Below are 19,855 nucleotides of genomic sequence, written 5' to 3'. Positions count from 1 at the left end.
ACAAAACCATATTCTCACTTCTGTGCAATATTATTTGCTAGAACATAAAGGAGTTTAGGGCAGATGGTTCTGATGCATCACTTGGACAATTGTATCACTGGAGTCAGCCAGTGAATCCATTACCTCTGCAACGACAATAAATCGCTCTCAGGTTGGAGGGCTCAGGACTCAGTCCTCCCACCTCTTCTCTCCCCGGGCTCCATCCATCCCCTCGGTGACCTCGGCCGTCTCCTGCCCTACTGGGATGGTTGGACAACCTGTCTCTGGTTCTCTGACCTCTGAGCCTTCATGCAGACTGTTCCTTCTACTTAGACACCCTTCCCTCTCTTTTCACCCAGCCAAATCCACCTTTCTCCTTCAGTCCGAGTGTGTACCTCACCTCCTCAAGGTCCTCCTGGAGCCTCTCCCTTCCCTGGAGGACTGGCTTCCTCTGCTCAGCGCTCCTGGCGCTCTGGACTTTCTCATCAGACGAGCTTTTGCAGTCTTTCTTCCTGACCAGTCTGTAAGTCCCTCAGGGCAAGGAGTATCTTTGTCCTGTTCCCAGCTACAGCCCTAACACCCAGGAGCAGTGGAATGTTTGTGGGAAGGGTGAGTGTCCACCACACCCTAACCCAGGTCATATTAGCAATTATCCCCACAGAGAACCGGGATCTGGCTCTGGCAGGACTCTGATTTCCCAGGCAGACTGTCTCCTGGTCCCACTGTACCTAGTGCCTTTTATTCCCAGACAAATGACACGTCAGAAATATTTTGCAGGAGGAGGGGCACCCGGGTGGCTCAGTCGGTTAAGTGTCCGACTTCAGCTCAGGTCATGATCTCATGGTTCCTGGGTTTGAGCCCCGCATTAGGCTCGGTGCCTAGAGCCTGCTTCGGATTCTGTGTCTCCCTCTCTTTCTGCTCCTCTGCCGCTCACACTCTGTGTGTGTGTGTGTGTGTGTGTGTGTGTGTCACTCAAAATAAACAAACAAGCAAGCAAACATTAAGAAAAAAAATATTTTGCAGGAGGAGAGAAAGGAGTCTGAAAATGAGTCTCCTCGCTTTATGTAACTATTAATTTGGCACAGGTTGAGGGCTTGGTGGGAAACAAAATTGCTTTAAGAGTTTTTGCTGCTTATAAAGAGCTCAGAGCCTGGTTAGGAGGAAAGGTAGGAAACATTTAAAATATTGAAAAAGCAGTTTCAGAGAGCTGTATTACTATGACCACGGCAGCCCTTTGCCTGGGTGTGGAAGGTTCCAGAACTGTCTGAAAGAGTTAGTTTGGCACATAAGTAGACTCAGGCCATATACCTAGAGCAGGGCTCACCAACTGTGGCCTGGGGGCCAAATCTGGCCCACTGCCCGTTTTTGTGTGGCCTCGGAGCTAGAGATTTTTTTTTATATATTTATTTATTTATTTTTATTTTTATTTTTTAATATTTATTTATTATTGGCAGAGTGAGACAGAGCATGAGCATGGGAAGGGCAGACAGAGGAGGAGACACAGAACCCGAAGCAGGCTCCAGGCTCTGAGCTGTCGGCACAGAGCCTGACGTGGGGCTCGAACTCACTGACTTTGAGATCATGACCTGAGCCGAAGTCGGACGCCCAACCGGCTGAGCCACCCAGGTGTCCCTATATATATATATATATATATATATATATATATATATATATATTTAGATGGTAGGGGACAATGGAAACATTATATCTTATGACACATATAAATTATATGAAATTCAAATGTTAGTGTCTGTAAATCACATTTTATTGGGACACACCATGCCCATTCCCTTACGGCCAATGGCAGAATCGGTTGCAACTATGGTTCTATTTCAAAAGCTGAAAGTGTTCACCGTTGGCCCCTTTACAAAAAAAAAAAAAAAAAAAAAAAAATTTGCTGACCCCTGAGTTAGGTGCCACAGCATGTGCAAAGCCCTATCCTCAAGACTTTCAGCTTGGCCAGGGTGTGGGGGATGTGTGGGAGCGTGAGTGTGTGCACGTGCGTGTGAGTGTGTGAGAGTGAGCGTGTGGTGGTAGAGAGGTGCGCATGTGTAGCACGGGGAGGGCTATGGCGGGGGGCGGGGGTGAGATTGGAGAGAGGCAGGGCGCGACCTTGAATAGATTTTGCACACCACCCTAAAGATGTCGCCTCCTGGGCCGGCAGAGGGGAGCTGATGTGGGGCTTCAGGTGAGAGACTGAGGGCTCAGACTTACCCATGAGCCAGCTAGCCTCTGGGTAGCTTGTGTCTGCGGAGGGGGGCCTGGTAGGTAGAGATCTGGAGGCCCCAGCACACTTGATAATTAATCCTGTCATTGTCATTGAAATATCCCGTTTTTTTTCTGTCTCCATCAAACTGCACTCAGCCTATATAGCACTTAGGTTTTGCCCCTGGATCCTTTCAAGAAATGCTTTCGAAATGATTATCTTTGTTATGGTGATTGTTCTTCTGATGGGGGCATATATAGAGGCTTTTAGAGGTTTTTTTTTGGCGGGGGTGGGGTGGCGGGGGACGCTGCATTGAAATCCCAACACAGTGGTGGCTCAGGATCTTTTGGTTTTTGTTTTTTGTTTCTAGCGCGATTTGTCAGGAGTGTCCCTGGCCCATTATCCTGGCAACATCTCTCCGCATCTCCCCTCAAGGATTCCTCAGACTTCAAAGAAGATGGCTTGCAAATAGCTGGCAGGAGGAATAGGCCCCAGATGGAGATGTTATCAGCACACACATATGCCCACCTCTGGAAATGTTCACATTTGAAAATCGCAGAGATGGCACGCCATGGTCACCTTCTGGGGCCTTGTTTGGGGTGTCCAGTTTAACCATTAATTTTATACTTCAAAGAGAGTGCAGCCCACGAATGCAGCTGCGGAGAATTTAAAATATGATCCCCACCATTGTGGTCTTGCCCCAGTTTTGTCTTTAAAGCAGGAGGAGTCGAAGGTAAACCCGTGGCTGTGAGCAGGGAGCGTGGTAGCGTTTCTAGAACAGAAGACCACCTAAGCCTTGTGTCTTCTTCCAAGAAGAAACATCCTTCTTGCTTCTCGATGGTATTTGTGAGGTTTGACGTTGCTGTCGTTCAGGGAAGTGTTCGTGTTGGGGAGGAGAAGATTTATAAATGGCAGTGTCTTTGGGGGACAGAGAATGTGGAATAAGTTATAGATTGATTCCCTTTAACAGATGAGTTTCACTGAGTAGGGAGGAAATGAAAGGTCAAGTTTTTTTTTTTTTTTTAAATAATTTTTTTACTGTTTATTTATTTTTGAGACAGAGAGAGAGCGTGAACGAGGAAGGGTCAGAGAGAGGGAGACACAGAATCCGAAGCAGGCTCCAGGCTCCGAGCTGTCAGCACAGAGCCCGACGCGGGGCTCGAACTCACAACCCACGAGATCATGACCGGAGCCGAAGTCGGACGCTTAACCGACTGAACCACCCAGACGCCCCATGAAAAGTCAAGTTTTAAAACATTCTTGGGGTTGTTCTTGCTAATAATTTCCTCTTCTTTTATCTTTTACTTGTTTCAAAAATGACAGTGTTATTAATGCCAGAGCAACAACCTGAAAAAAAGTGAGAACCATCTTTAAAAAAAAAAAAAAAGTCACATAGATTATATGGAAACTTTCGTAAGTGATGTAAGTGATGACATTCTATTTCGTTTGCCAGCATCAATTAGGAATCGCGATTACTGTTCAGGTTAATTCATTGGTATTTCGCAGGACATGTCTCCGAGGGGTGCAAAAATGCCTTATACACTTTGTTACCATCATCTGCAAACTGCTATACTTCCCACATGCGGCCTGTGTCATCAGTCGTGTACTTTTATCCATAATGTTCGTTACTTTTTACCCGAGTATGAAGGAGTAACGTGGTCACCAGCCCTTGAAAAATAACAAAATAGTTGGAAGATATATGGGAAATCATGGTAAACGTACATGGCATTTTAGCACTCTTTAAAGTTTATATTATTTTTGAAATGTTTATTTATTTATTTTGAGAGCGAGCGAGCAAGGGAGGGGCAAAGAGTGAGAGGGAGAGAGAGAGAACCCCAAGCAGACTCCGTGCTGTGAGCACAGAGCCCGATGGAGGCTCAAACCAACAAACCATGAGATAATAACCTGACCTGAAATCAAGAGTCGGATGCTTAACCAACTGAGCCACCCAGGCACCCTGTTTAAAGTGCATATTCATAATAATTATTACTTAGGAATAAAACTGAACTGATGAGCTATAAAAGGTTAATATTGATAAATTTAACAGTTAAGCCTCTGGGTTGTACATTACAGAAAACCTAATTCGACCTGGCTTAAGCCAGAAGGGGATCGATCCACGGCCTCGTTTAACTCAACATCACAGTATTAGCTGGATGTGGGGGCTCAGAGGGTATAATTAGGCTTTTGCCTTTTTCCACCTCCATCCGGATTTCACTTCTGTGGTCACAGGATGGCAGCCAGCAGACTGCACACCATGTCATGCTCTGCCGGTCTCTTCCTGAGGGGGACGAGCAAGTCTCCTCAGCACCTCACTCACAGCTCCCATTGTCTGTCATGGCCTCTGCTGAGTGGAAGGTGACGTATTCACGGTTCAGGCCTGGCCACACCCTCCTCAATAATCTTCTAGCAAGTAGACTGAAGGTAGTGGAGAGGATGGAGGTCTAGAGAAAAATCTGGCACAATTACTGGAAGACTTTGTTGGGTGTTCACTAGGGCACATCCCTGGAAAGGAGATCTTTGTCAACCCCTGACTGAGCGCATCTCCAGGGTAGCAAGGAATGAAGCTCAGGAAATCAAGAAATTTTCCTTAGAGGAGGTTAGTACTTGGTGTTGGCCTCCTCTGTGCCAAAGACAGGGACACAGGGTTTCTCCCCGACTTTCTGCTGTGAAACTCAGGGAAGTATGGTGGAGTGGTGTTGAAGACTTGAGGAAAGCAGGTATGAATGCTATTGTTCTGGAGGTAAGTGAGGAGCTGGGCCAGACACCGGTGCAGTCCTCCCACACTCAGAGGGACTCACAGTTGGCCTAACGTTCTGTTGTCGCCATCTTGAAATTCTCCATTTTTGAACAAGAGACCCTGCAGCTTCCTCTCACACTGGGCCCTGTAATTATGTAGCCGGTCCTGTGAGGGGCCACAGCTACCCTGGGAGCTAGAAGACCAGAAGTAAGCCCCGGGGAAGGACCCAGCTTGTTACAGCGACCCCATCAGGGAGCACTTACTGCCAACAGCAAAAGCTTGGAGGGTTGCCACAGAAGCTGAGGGGTACCTTGAGTAACAGCCAGAGAATTCATTTTTATCCCATGAAGGGAACTAGAAGGAGAGATCTTTCTTTGGAATGGGGTCTCCAAAGAACTCACAGATATATTCAAGACATAAAGAGTTAGCTTTGAAGACTCAGCCATCCTGAGAATACCAGTGATCAGCACCTTTTGTGCCTTCTTACCTCTCCTTCCTCCCCCTGGCTCACTCCAGCCCAGGAAGAGCCAGAAGGCAGCCTAGTGGGCAAGGGTAGGACAAGAAAAGGAGAAGGTGTTGAGATGGAGAAGCCAACCCCTTTTCCATTCCAGGCCCCTGCAAGTAGGCCCACGGTGTGGGGGAGACAAACTACCTCTAAACCAAATTCAGAACTTTGGCAGGTACACTGGTGTAGACATTTACATGACTGAAATTAGACTATTTTTATATTAGAATAACTGCAGAACTTTCCTTACCTGAGAACGATCACGAACATCAGGTGACCTACTTGAGACGCCAACGATTGGCTCAGTGTCCACAGCGAAGGGTTTCGAAAGGAAAGGGCAGTCTGAAAAAGTGAGCATCGTTTTCTCAGGTCCAATGGAATCCTTCCCTTTCAACCCACCAATGATGGCTATGGATGCGTTCTTGTAAATCACGGTAGTAATTTTACACAGAAGGTAGATTTCCTTTTTTTTTTTTAAACGATTATCCATTTATTTTGAGAGAGAGAGAGAGAAAGAGCGAGTGTGCGTGCACGCACGCACCAGTGCAAACGAGTGGGGGAGGGGCAGACAGAGAGGGAGGGAGAGAGAATCCCAAGCAGGCCACGAGTGGTTAGGGCAGGGCCTGAGCGGGGTTCCGTGCCACCAACCCTGAGATCGTGACCTGAGCCGAAAGCTAGAGTAGGACGCTTAACTGACTCGGCCACCCAGGCCCCCTAGAAGGTAGATTTCTTGATCATGTTTTTGAAACCACAAAACACAAGTTAAAAAGCATTTAGATACAAAATTGTATTAACATCAGGAAATAAATTGTATGCTAATATTCCAAAAACGTTTTATGAAGATGGGGCCTCCCCAAAAGCCTGTTTGTGGCGATCTGTGGGATCTGGTCATAAAGCAAAACCTACCTCGTTTGGGGACTCAAACTAGAACAATCCCTCCACTTGGCGATAATTGACTCTCAGTTGTGGTGGCTTACCCTCTCAGGGTCATACGATGTTGTTAAAGAGAGGAAATTAAATGTACTAACCAGAAAGTCGCTCGGAGAACACCAGGGTCATGACAGAAACTAATCATGAGGAAATTCACAGTTTAAGCTGACCTTCCTCGATGGACTCAAAGGACATCTAAGGGAAGTAGTTAGGAAGACACCGTGTTGTGCGAGGCATTGGAAGTCAGCCTTAACTACACATTTCCTTGTTTTCATTAGCTTGGGTTACCAACTGAGCATTTTCTGAATGCCCCTTTGGAAAGCGAACTTCCTCTGTTTTTCTTACAAGTTCCAGGGTAGGTAAGAGAACTCCTGTAATCAGTAATCACTCTACTTTATTTCTATTTTCTGTTAAGTTCTCCACGAAAGACAAACTTATCCATTATCTCCTAATTACCTATCTTGTCCGGAGGAACAATGCTCTCTTTGTGTAACAAAACATTCTTCTAAGGATTTGGTAAAACCGGTTTTCCAAGTTTTCCTCCAGAGCAGAGACCAAAGCAAACTAGCTTGCGGATGGAATGCCAGGTATTTATTTTCACCTATGAACAGGTAAATATTAAATATGTGACCAGCAAACTTTTCCATTTCTTTTTTTGAACACTCAAAGATGGCATGGAATTGGTGTTTGAGAATAAAACATAAAGACCTCAGCCATTTCACGATCAGTCAAGGCAAGGAAGCCAGCATCCCCCCCCCGCCCCCTGCTGGGAATCTGGGGACAGACGCGCTGCTCAGACTGGAGCCCACCCCCTGCATCTGCACCACTAAAGTCACCTGCTTGGCCACAACCTTGACCCCTACCTGTGGCCCACAGGACTTGAAGTTGTGGCTCTATTTTTCTTAAAAAAAAAAAAAAAAAAAAGACTCAAAAATTACCATGTGAATCTTACTGAATTCATTTGTTGACTAAACACTGAAATTACACGGTTTATTTTTTTAATGACCCAAGTGAGTATGCAGCTTCGTGCTGTTTAGTCTTGATGGACGTCAGTGAAATTGAGAGAGACAGAATAACCCACCTCTGAAATAATAGCTTTGATTATGAACATGAGGAAAAAAAGGACAGTTAGGTCAAAGTTTAAGACAAATTCCTCAGCTCCTTTTAACGTAAAAATAGCATTTGATGGGACACTTGGGTGGCTCAGTCCGTTAAGCATCCGGCTTCCGCTCAGGTCATGATCTCAAGGTTCAGTTTGTGGGTTTGAGCCCCTAGTCGGGCTCTGTGCTGACAGCTCAGAGCCTGGAGCCTGTTTTGGATTCTGTGTCTCCCTCTCTCAGCCCCTCCCCACTCACGTGTGCTCTCTCTCTCTCTCCCACCTCTCAAAAATAAATAAACATTAAATTTTTTTTTTTAAATAGCATTTGATCAACATTAATAAATGCTGGTATAATTCTCATTCTTGGAGCCTCTTCCGAGGAAAAACAGTCATTCCTGGCTGTGTTTTCTGCAGCAACATGCTTAGCAAAAAACCCTTCAGTTTCTTTGCCAAGAATGAAATTCTAGTTCCCAAATATTTGCATAGGTAAACATTTTCAAATTCATATTCCGCATACAGGCCGAACTTCTCCGTGTTTATAAATGTTTTTGCGATTAGTCTGCAAGTTTTTGTTGGACAGATGTATAAAACCCACAACTGGAAGTGGGGTGTCAGGAAATAAAAATAAGGAGAATTTTGTTCATTATTAGCACTTAAAGTTGTGCTTAGCTCTTCAGGTGAAATTATGAAAAATGAAGATCTCAGACACAAGAGGTTGCCATTTTAATTTTACCTGTCCGTGGGTGCGTGACCCGTATTTGTCAGGATCGTTTAATTTGGCAACAGGAAAATAACTGGCTAAGACATGGGACGAAAGGTTTTCCATCCTGGTGGGATATCATGGATTTCTTTTTCTCTCCAGTTGAGCCAACCTTTACTAGATGTGTTTATGTGACGTCCAGTCTAAGACATCTCAGTGAGTGCATATGGGGCAAATTAAAACAGCACTATATAAGTACATCTGGGGCCCCCGGGTGGCTCAGTTGGTTAAGCATGCAACTTCGGCTCGGGTCATGATCTCACAGCTCCTGAGTTCAAGCCCTCTGTAGGGCTCTGTGCTAATGGCTCAGAACCTGGAGCCTGAGTCAAATGCTGTGTCTCCTTCTCTCTCTGCCCCCGCCCTCACGCTCGGTCTCTCTCTCAAAAATGAATAAAATGTTTTTTTAGAAAAATACATCTAATTATATCCAAGTCATTCTGAAAACCAATCCAAGCTCGAACTGTTGGAACCTAAGACCTTTTTAAAAAAATGTTCATTTATTTATTTTGAGAGAGAGAGAGCTACAGCACGAGAGAGTGTGAGCAGGGGAGGGACAGAGAGAGGGGAAAGAGAATCCCAAGCAGGCTCCTCGCTATCAGCGCAGAGCCTAATTCGGGGTTCGAACTCACGAACTGTGAGATCATCACCTGAGCCAAAATCAAGAGTCCAACACTTAACCGACTGAGCCACCCAGGCGCCCCCAACATAAGACCTTTCCAACATGGTGCGATTTGTCTTCCACAAAGGAAAGGATTGTGCCTTCGTTCCATATTACTTCAGTGCCTATGCATTTCACTGCACAAATAATTTATAAAAGACTTACCCGAATAATTTCTTGAATAGGAATCATGACTATCAGCCATGCCAAAGACGGAACTGGCTGTTTTCCATGGTCCCAAAGAAAGCAGGAAAGAAGTTCCCCGTTCCTTTCTCCAGTGTTATTTTTTGGTTTCTCCGTATGTAAGACCCCTTCATTTAGTGACCTGAGATACAGACGGGCTTTAGTGCTGCGGGGTTCTTCAGAGAAATTAGGCTGGTATGAAGGGAGGGGGGACCTCTCGAATTCCTCCACTGCACATTCTTCAAAAAATTTCCCTTGGACAGAAAAAAAAAAAAGTTATTTCTGTCTCTGTCGCGCTTCGGCGTGTTTTGTGAGACATGGCTTGTTTACTCTTTCCTCGAGTATTTATTGAGCATTTACTCTGTGCCAAGTAATTTTCTAGGGCTAGAAACCCAGAGAAAGATAATACATGCCCCCTGAAAGAGCTTCTAGTGCTAGGACACGTCATATTGATGTACTCACTACTCTGCATACTTCTAGGTATCAAATGGTCCCGTATCTTTGCAAAGAAGACTTTTGGTGTCACGATTTGCTTTTACAGTTGCTGCAGCGGACGTTGTCAGCTAAGTCACCGGTGTGGACGTCGGAGTTTCCCGTGGTGCTCATGGTGAGGTGGTGGTGACAAAATCGGGCTTCAGCGTGAATGATAAAGACATAACTGCTATCGATCGGCGAGTAACGAGGTATTAGATGGAGAAAAAAGGACAGAAAAAGAGAGGGGCACAGAAATCTTGGACAATCAAAATGGTGTCTGAAAGGGACGGGGTTGTATTTTAAGGTGACCGAAACCGTTATCGGTCATCAGCAGAGAAAATAAATTGGCACCCTCATTTTTTAATATGTCTCCTAAAAATCAATCAGCACGTATTGACAGCTGTCAACCCTTTCACATTTTCTTTTAGGAGTAAGTTCAGTTACAAGCTTAGTGGGCGTCTATTGATTTTGTGTCTTTGAAAATGAAAGTTTAGACTGGTATATCGGGGGATCAGTGTTGAGGGGCATAGGAGATGGCTGGTTCTACCCTCGAAAGAAAGCCCTGCTCTTCAGGACGTGAGCGTCGATCTCCTTCAGGAGGGGAGGGCATTATTTGACACATGTCCACATAAGGTTGGCTTTTGCTAGTTTAACTGCAACCTACTAGAATCAGTGATGTTTAGGACCATGGTTTTTTTTTTTTTTTTTTTTTAAAGTTTATTTATTTATTTTGAGAGAGAGAATGAGCAAAGTGGGGCACAGACAGGGGGGACAGAGGATCCAAAGCAGGATCCGTGCCAACAGCAGAGAGCGTAACGTGGGGTTCGAACTCCCGAACTGTGAGATCATGACCTGAGCTGAAGTTGGACGCTTAACTGACTGAGCCAGCCAGGCATCCCAGGACCAGGGTTTTACAGGAGATGACAATTGTCTCAGGAATTAAATACAAGCCCACCCCTCCCCATTCAGTTCTTTTAAGGAATAAGCCTGGCGGTATGCCCCGCTTTTATTGAGATCTTACGAGGGCTGGGCCTTGAAAGTAGAGGCTTTACAAACATTATTTGAGCCTTTAAACAGGCAGGCATGGTTGGCATAATTACTCTTATTTTCCCAATTTTGAGTCTGAGTTTCAGAGAGGTCGATAGTTCGTCTCAGGCTCAAAGTGTTGGAATTGCTGATCAAATCCAAGTGTGCTTCTAAAATCTGTTACCAAATGATAAAATGGACTTGATGCCATAAACTACATGGCGAGGTATTTTTAGACAGAGTTCTCCATTTCTGACAGTTTGTAATGTTCCCAATCAACCTCCATAGTGACAATAAAGCATTTAAAAGCTATGGATGGGCTCAGCTGCATGGGTAGCATGAGGAAGCGAGTGTCTTGATTCATAGGGGGAATCATTATTCATGGTTGCAGTCAAGAGACGCTGCTGGGTAACCCGTATCTAGGAAATGTGGTAGCAAATCGAGGGCAGACCAATTTGTTTGTCATGGAACTGTTTGTCCAGAAGGGCAGTTGAGAGAGCAAAGGTGGAAATTCTCCGCAAAGGCTTTGAGCTGTTTATTTGAGGCTCTCCTGTCTTCGTCCATTGCTCTGAACTGAGCCGGTGACTTCCTGATAACTCGGGAACTGCTGTAAAATGGCTTCGGAGCCAGAGATCAAAGTCGCTGTGTCAGAACTGGTGATGCTGCTGGTACCTTTGAAGTTATAAACACCTTTATTTTTAATACAGTTTCTCTTCCCAGATACTGTAAGGAGGACTTAATTTGATCACAGTTGCCTTTGGATGATGTTTACTATGGATTGATATATTAGTTATTCAGCTTTTACTGTCACATCAAAATTTCCATTTACTCAAGAGAGGGACTGTACATAAATCAGAAGTGAATAAAACAATGGCTTTAGTGGATGTAATTTATTAGTATTATGACTTTAATTAACTTGTTCATAATAATGCGTATGTGAATTACCCACGATCCTGCCTGACATATATTAGCATTTTCTCCCCTTGAACGTGTTTAGTGCGTTAGGCAATAACGGCAATTCAACAAATCCTGGTATTTTTATATTCATGAAAAAATAACACAAAATAATTTTTCATTAAGTTTGCTCGTGATGTACAGGAGAATATTGCAGCCTGTTACGTGGTTTGCAGTCTGAGTTTTCCCTCCAGGTTCTGTTGAGATATATTTTAAATACAGTAACATTCACCCATTTTAAGTACACATACACAGTTTGAGACATTTTGGTAATCAGTGCAATCATGCAGCCACTTGTACATTTAGGTGCAAATGTGTAAAACGTTTCCATTATCCTGAAGAGTTTCCTAAGAAGTTTCGCATTCTCCCAGCCTCACGGAACTACTCATCTGCACTGATGTGCTTCCTGTCACTACTGTTTTCATTTTTCCGTAATTTCATGGAAATGGAATTATGTGATACGCAGCCTGTATTTGTCGGGGTCCTCCCGAGAAACAGGCGATCACACACACGTATCTATGAAATATATTTAATGTCTATGCAATGTATACATATGGAGAGAGAAGAGAAGAGAGAAATATTTCTGTTATTTGAAGGAACTGAGTCATTTGGTTGCAGGGGTTTGGCAAGTCTGAAATTTGGAACGCAGGCCAGGAGCCTGGACGTTCTCCCAAAGGTTGAAGAGTTGATGCCTTTTAAGTCCAAAGGCAGCCCGGAGGCAGTTCTTTTTTTTTTTTTTTTTTTTTTTTTTTTTTTAAGGAAGCTCAGTCTTTTCTCTTAAGACCTTCAACTGATTGAACGAGGCCCACCCATATTATGGAGGGGGATCTGCTTTATTCAAAGTCTACTGACTTCAGTGTTAATCACATCTAAAAAATGCATTCACAGCACCAAGTTGATGGTGTTTCACAAAAACAATTGGGTACCACAACCTAACCAAATGGATATGTAAAATTAACTGTCACATGGCTTCTTGTGTTTGCTTTCATTTGCTCAAGCATAAGGTTTACGAGATTTACCCATGCTATTGCATGTATTAACACTTTATATTGTATAGTTGTATTCCATAGGAGGAATACACCACAATTATCCATCCATTTGCCAGTTGACGAACATTTGTGTGTCCAGTTTTTGTCCAACGTGAGAAATACTGCTATAAACTATGATAGTTCCATGGCTTTAATATGATTTAAAAAAAAATTTTTTTTTTGATGTTTATTTATTTTTGAGACAGAGCATGAACAGGGGAGGGGCAGAGAGAGAGGGAGACACAGAATCTGAAGCAGGCTCCAGGCTCTGAGCTGTCAGCACAGAGCCCGACGCGGGGCTCGAACCCACGGACCGCGAGATCATGACCTGAGCCGAAGTCGGACGCTTAACCTACTGAGCCACCCAGGCGCCCCTAATATGACTTTTTCAGTTACATTAAAATGTAATCCATTTTAGTCTATTTATTGCTGTATACAAATGGCTGATGTTTACATTGCCCTTCAGCATTTAGAGCATGTTTGCATCTAATTTCTACCATGTAATTAGCTAATAATAAACCTGCAAAATAGTGCTTTTGGTGCATGTTTTTATGTAAGTTATCTCATTTAATATTTAGAACAAATCCACGATTTAAATATTTTTAGCTCCATTTTGATGGATGAAAAAGTAGAAAAGTAGGGAAAATTAGGAACTTACTTAAGGTGACGATAGTAGGAAAAGTTACAGAGCTGAATCCGGACCAGGATGTTGTGATTCCAAGCCCAGTCAACTGTTTTCACTGATAATCGCCAAGGGTGTGTCTAGAAAGTGATAACATTGTGATAAAGCATTGGAAAGAGTCATGGTCAAGGCTTAGTCAACTTAAAGAATTCATTTTCCTGAGTTAGAAAGAATACAAAGGCTTCCCTAATCATGCCAAATTTTAGGATTGGAAAAATCCATGAAATGACAGTGAATTAGAATGGTTGCTTCCCCATATAATGGTGGTACAATTTGTCTCTCCACTCGGAATCTCTTTGTGCTTTCTTGAACTGATACAAGTAAGTCATGAGGAGGTCACTGGTGTGAAGCGGGCACTTAACGTTTTCCCTACTCCTGCGATTGTTCTCAGATGATCCCCCTAAAGCTTCCTTGCCCTTGACGTCTACTGCAGCCTGCTACCCTTCCCTGGAGATGGTTCCTTCCTGGTACCAGAGGAGTTGCTTCGTATTGCTGTGATCAGTTCAGTAGGTAAAGACTTGGGGAGGACGCCTTCTAATGTCCCAACATAATTCAGTCTTAGCATGATGCCGTCTCATGACTTGGAAATCCAGATTACTCATTCATTCAAAAATACTTACAGAGCATCTGCTAAAGAGCAATGTTATTGTTAGAAGCATCTATTGCTTATTTAGCTATTACTTTGTACGTTAATTTTTGAGGTGTTTAATATTTTATAGAATTGCAAAATAATTAATATATAATATTATTAATACACGCTCCCTTTGACAAATGTCCTATGCACTGTATTCTAGGCTTCAGTCTCCTCTAAGGTAGGTGTGGATATCTGTCTCCTCTACAAATAAAGAAAAATGAGGCTCCCTGAGATTAAATGCTTTGCCTCAAATGACATAGCTCTTAAGTGGTTGAGTCACCATTAGAACTTAAGTCTGTCTGACTCCAAAGAGAGTCCTTTAATCCAGGGGTCAGCCAATTTTTTCTGTGAAGAGTCAGGTGGAGGGGCGCCTGGGTGGCTCCTTTGGTTGAAAGTCCGACTTCGGCTCAGGTCATGATCTCACGGTTCATGAGTTCAAGCCCCACGTCGGGCTCTGTGCTGATAGCTCAGAGCCTGGAGTCTGCTTCTGATTCTGTGTGCGTCTCTCTCTCACTGCCCCTCCCTTGCTTGCACTCTCTCAGTCTCAAAAATAGATAAACATTAAAAAAAAAAAAAAGCCAGGTGGTAAGTATTTTAGGCTTTGTAGGCTGAAAGACAAGGTCAAGGGTGGTATATAGATACTCGTGTAGTGTATGGTCTGCGAAAACCACTCATCTCTGAGGTTGTAGCATGAGAGCAGGTCACTTATAATACATAAACTAAAAACGTGGCTGTGTTCTAATAAAACCTTATTTACAAAAACAGGTGGATGTGACCTGTATGCTAGTTTGCCAAAGTCTGCTCTAAACTATGTCTGCTCTCTTTTTGAAGTTAGTTTGAAGTTATTGGGGAAGTGCAGGATTTTAGCTAACTGGTTCCTTTCGAGGGTTCGATTAAATGCCTTTGAATATAATTTCATTTTAGCACCTGCTGTTTACAGAAGTGCAGGGAGATGGGGTAATGGTCATCTTAGACAATGCTAGCAGATGTAAGACCTCAGAACATCGAGTACCTGAACACAAGAAGTGTAGTTCAAACGCACATCCCGAACACTAGGTCACGCGATAAACTTTAACTGCCTAAAAAAGGAAACATTTAAGTCCCTGTCTGTATAAATCTCTGGTTTATGTTTTCATTCTGTGAGCAGTACATTACTCCCTTGTATCAGCCACTGTAACAAACTACCACCAGCTTAGTGGCTTCAAAAATGTAACTTTAGGGGCGCCCGGGTGGCTCAGTCGGTTGAGCGTCCGACTTCGGCTCAGGTCATGATCTCACAGTCTGTGAGTTCAAGCCCTACATTGGGCTCTGTGCTGACAGCTCGGAGCTTGGAGCCTGCTTTGGACTCTGTGACTCCCTCTCTCTCTGTCCCTCCCCTGCTCACACTCTGTCTCTCTTGCAAAAATAAATAAAGATTAAAAAAAATTTTTTTTTAATGTAATTTTACTCTCCTATAGTTCTGGATGTCAGAAGCCTCAGTGGGCTAAAATCAATGTGTCTATGGGGCTGTGTTCTTTCCAGAGGCTCAAAAGAACAGACCACTTCCTTACTGTTTCTAGCATCGCAGGCTGCTCACCTCCCCCGGCTCATCGGCTTCTCTTCTCAGCAGTCCGGCCTCGGCCTCTACCTTTACAGCCACATCCCCTCTGACGGTCACCCTCCGCCTCTCTCTTATAAAAACCCTTGTGATGACATTGGTCCCACCTGGATCATCCGGGATCATCTCCGCCTTCCAGGATCCTTGATGTGATTACATCTGCAAAGATCCTTTGGTCATGGAAGGTCCTATATTCACAGGTTCTGGGGACGAGGGCATCTTTGGGGGAACACTGTCTACCACGTCGATGATGACGAGCAGTGGGGGTGGTGGGGCCACTTTAACAAGACAGTGTTCATACAGAGTCACATAGCGTCCTCCGGTTTCCGCAGGCCTGCTTAGGGAGAAGTCCTGTCAAGGGAGGTCTGTCATGTTTCACAAGACAAAATTGTAAGCATTTCTGCGGCCTCTCCACCGTGCCCCGGGCAGAGCATATACGAAGTGACAGTCACACTGACTTCATTTGCGTTTGCTAGTTTATCAGTATGCTGGCATTCACCTTGTCTCTTTTAGCCAAGTAATTTGTACCATTCAAAATGGACCTATTGTTAAGGAAATGATTTAAAGATGATTCACATGTTGATGGTATTTAACACCTACTGAAAGGATTTGTTCAATTTTCTCCCTTGCCGGGGTGCATGGAAATATGTACAGGCTCCCTTTTAAAAGGATTTATATAAAAACGCCCTATGTTATTACGGCTGTAATAATACCAAACTTTACGGACATTATTCGCCCTTCTAACTGCTGAGTGACACTGTCATTGTTGCATAGACAGGTGTCTCAGAATTTCGTGAAGAGCATAGGATAATGATTTTCTCACCATGAGAAGCAACCATTGGGTGATGCTAGCCCGGTCTACACCAGGGGACGTTAAAGCAAACAGAATGATATTCTTTGCACAGAGTCATGTAGAGAAAGGGAATGATGGAAGGGAACTCTGAAAAGATGTGTAAGCATCTTGCTACCACAGGGAGGGAACCAAAGGGGACAGTAATGATCCCAGTGTTCTATGTCATAAATTTTTCGTAACGTTTATTCATTTTTTAGAGATGGAGAGAGACGGCGCATGAGTAGGGGAGGGGCAGAGAGAAAGGGAGACACACAACCCGAAGCAGGCCCCAGGCTCCGAGCTGTCAGGCACAGAGCCTGTCACGGGGCTCGAACCCATGAACCGTGAGATCATGACCTGAGTTGAAGTCGGACGCTTAACCCACTGAGCCACCCAGGCACCCCTCCCCCCGCCAACCACCCAGTGTTCTATATTATTACGTAGGGATTGCTTCCATGAATCACGCCTGGCTGGACTGAGATTAGTGGGGAGTTTGGAGCTCGTTCTCACGGTTGGATCCGAGAGCCAGACTGCCTTCCTAAATAGGTTACAATACTATCTTGTGACTCTGTCTTTGGCTGCAGAAAGTGTGAATAATGGAATTCTATTTTCAAAAGCATCAGGCTTCAGATATTTCCATGTGTGGTTAATTGCTGGCGGTAATACCCAGGCTGATGAGTAATTTTCTAACTTTAAAATTCTTTCATAGAAGGATATTCCCCAACTTAAGCACCAGGAAGCAGGATTTAAGTTAGATTTAAGAGCTGGCTGATGGAAAGGGTTATTAAATGCTGAAACCAGTTATTGAAGGAGATGGTGAAGTCTTCTCTGGAGGTCTCTAATAATGGTTTAGGTGTTGTCTCGCCTGAAGGCAGAGGATATTTTTAATGTGTTGAATTTGCATATTAGGGATTTCAGGAGATCTTTGAGAAAGCCCTTAAGATACTCATTGGGGCAAAATGAATATGTATGGACGGAGTTAAAGCACTGTGGCTCTTTGTGGCTTCTCTTTGAACAGCTGGTCATAATTTAGACATGAGCTACCCCACAGCTCTCCTGCGTAGAGGGGCTGGAAGGAAAAACAAGTCCGTTCTAGACCTTTCGAAGAGCGGGACCTTCAGACAAGGCATTCAATCTACAGTTGAGAAACGAGGAAATTCAGAAATCCCTCCAAGCGTGAGTCCTACAGCACGTCTTGGTTCTGGGGTCCGTTTTTTAGCCAGTGTTAGGCTGAGGAATTTCAGGGTGATAAAGTTAGAAGCTTTATTAATTGTGCAGAGTTCTGAGCTTCCTGGCGTGGAGAAAAGTTATGGTTCCTAAAGAACACAATCCTAGGCTTCTCCTCCCATATTGGAAGAGATATGCGTAACTACGTAGGAATGTCAGGCCAGGTGCAAGGAACATGTTAGTATTGACCTTAATCGTATCGATCTAGCGAACATCATTCCAGCAGAAGGGAACCTTCCCCCCTAAAGGAAAGGGTAGACTGGTGTTGTCTCTTAGAAGCAGATCGGGGGCTCGGAGGTGGAATAGGGAGGCTCTTTCCTTTACTGGGCGAGCCTTCTCCTCTCTGGGCGCTCCTTTGTTTGCTTTGGCACAATAGGCAGCTGTTTGTCTTTAAGGACTTGCCCTGTCAGTGGAGACCATTGGACTTGCGTGTTTCTCATTCTTGATTAGAGCCCACGCTTGAAGTCAGGTGCAATTTCATGTTCTTGTTAATGATTTGAATTAAACCAGAGAAGCCTCTGCTTTGTGGGTTGCACAAAGCTGGCAGGAACTAATACTGTGGATGGCCTTATCAGGAGGCTGGATCAATATGTGAATAGGCGAAACCACAGACGAGAAACTGAAAGATGAAATGTAATGGCATCGAGGGTAATGTCTTGTAACTCAACTGTTGACAATTAGTTACACACTATAGTCTCTCATCACTGTGTATCCCATGAGGTCAATGCTATAGGTATCAGATAAGGAGAACGGCCTCATCTGATGACAAAGGCCTTACGTCAAAAGAAGTTGACAGGGGCGCCTTCGTGGCTCAATCGGTTGAGCGTCCAACTTCTGCTCGGGTCGTGATCTCAAGGTTCGTGAGTTCACATCCCACACTGGGTCTCACTGCTGTCAGCACAGAGCCTGCTTCCTCTGTTCTCCTCTCTCTGCCCCTCCCCTGCTTACACACACACACACACACACACACACACTCTCTCTCTCTCTCTCTCAAAAATAAACATTAAAAAAGTGGGGGGCGCCTTGGTGGCTCAGTCCGTTAAGCATCCAACTTCAGCTCAGGTCACGATCTCATGGTTCATGAGTTCGAGCCCCACATAGGGCTCTGTGCTGACAGCTCAGAGCCTGGAGCCTGCTTTGGATTCTCTGTCTCCCTCTCTCTCTGCCCCTCCCCTGCTCATGCTCTGTCTCTCTCAAAAATAAACATTAAAAAAAAAAAAAAAAGCTGACAAGTCGCACAGGGGCTGGCAATTAGTAGGTGGCAAACAAACATTTATGCAAAGATTAAATACTTTATCTAAACTACAGGCCTCTTAAGAATTCTTTACTGTTCTCCCTTTTTTCCTCTCTGATAATATCTGTTCACATTTCCCAAGAGATTTTCTCAGTCTGCCCGTCCTTCCCTGAACCCCTTGTGCTTTTGTGTATTTTCCATCTTTGTAGACACACACTTCTCACCTGGAGTTAGTTCCCTGTATTTTCCTGGTCAATAAATAACATCATAGCCCAGATCAACCCCAGAAGAAGCTTTATTCCCTAAAGAAAATTTTCTAGATGTAATTCTATTTTAATCTGACTCCTGCTTTTCTTCATTATACGCACGTTATGTGTTTACTGTAAGCAGTGACACTGGTAATCGCATTTAGTTCCTGGATTGTATTGTAAGAGTTTACACTTGCTGACATAGAGCTTTATCATAACTTTGCACTCTGTGCTTGATTTCGTGAGGCATGCGGTGCAGAATATTTCTGTTTTGAGGACTGTAACGAACACATGATTAATGTTAATGATTTACATTCCTCGAGGTTTGTTCATACGTTGCTCGTCAGTTGAGATCTGTGGCCTTTTTACAATATTGGGGAGGGGAGGGAAAAGAATGATGCCACACATAATCTCACGGGTTACCCGGTATTCTGAAATTTGGTAACATGACCTTATTTACGTGATAGCCATCTTTGGGCAAATAACAAAACTCGCCACAAATGCAATAATTATAAACGCGTGTATTGGTGTGTACAAATAACACGTTGTAATCGTTGTCACTCTTTGTGGGCTGTTACTGGAGTGCTTATGAATAGAGCCTCGGATGCGAGCGCCCCCAGCAAAATTTGGACCTAAATAAATGTTGGCATCGTGAAGCGATCATCCTCTTGGTCTGTAGGTTAGGGCTAAGAATCTACTGAGGATACGTGACCTCGGCTTCTTTTTTTTAAGGGAAGTCACTTGAAGCCTAAGGAAGGAAATCCTTGCTAGACACGCATATGCTTATGTGAAAAGCAGAGAAGGGAAACCAGTGAGAAGTTGTTTGGGGACAAAGACCAAAAGAGCTTTTGGATGAATGGCG

Source organism: Panthera leo, chromosome A1 (assembly GCF_018350215.1).
Source record: "Panthera leo isolate Ple1 chromosome A1, P.leo_Ple1_pat1.1, whole genome shotgun sequence".
Lineage (NCBI taxonomy): Eukaryota > Metazoa > Chordata > Mammalia > Carnivora > Felidae > Panthera > Panthera leo.
Note: the sequence above shows the minus strand (reverse complement) of the source record.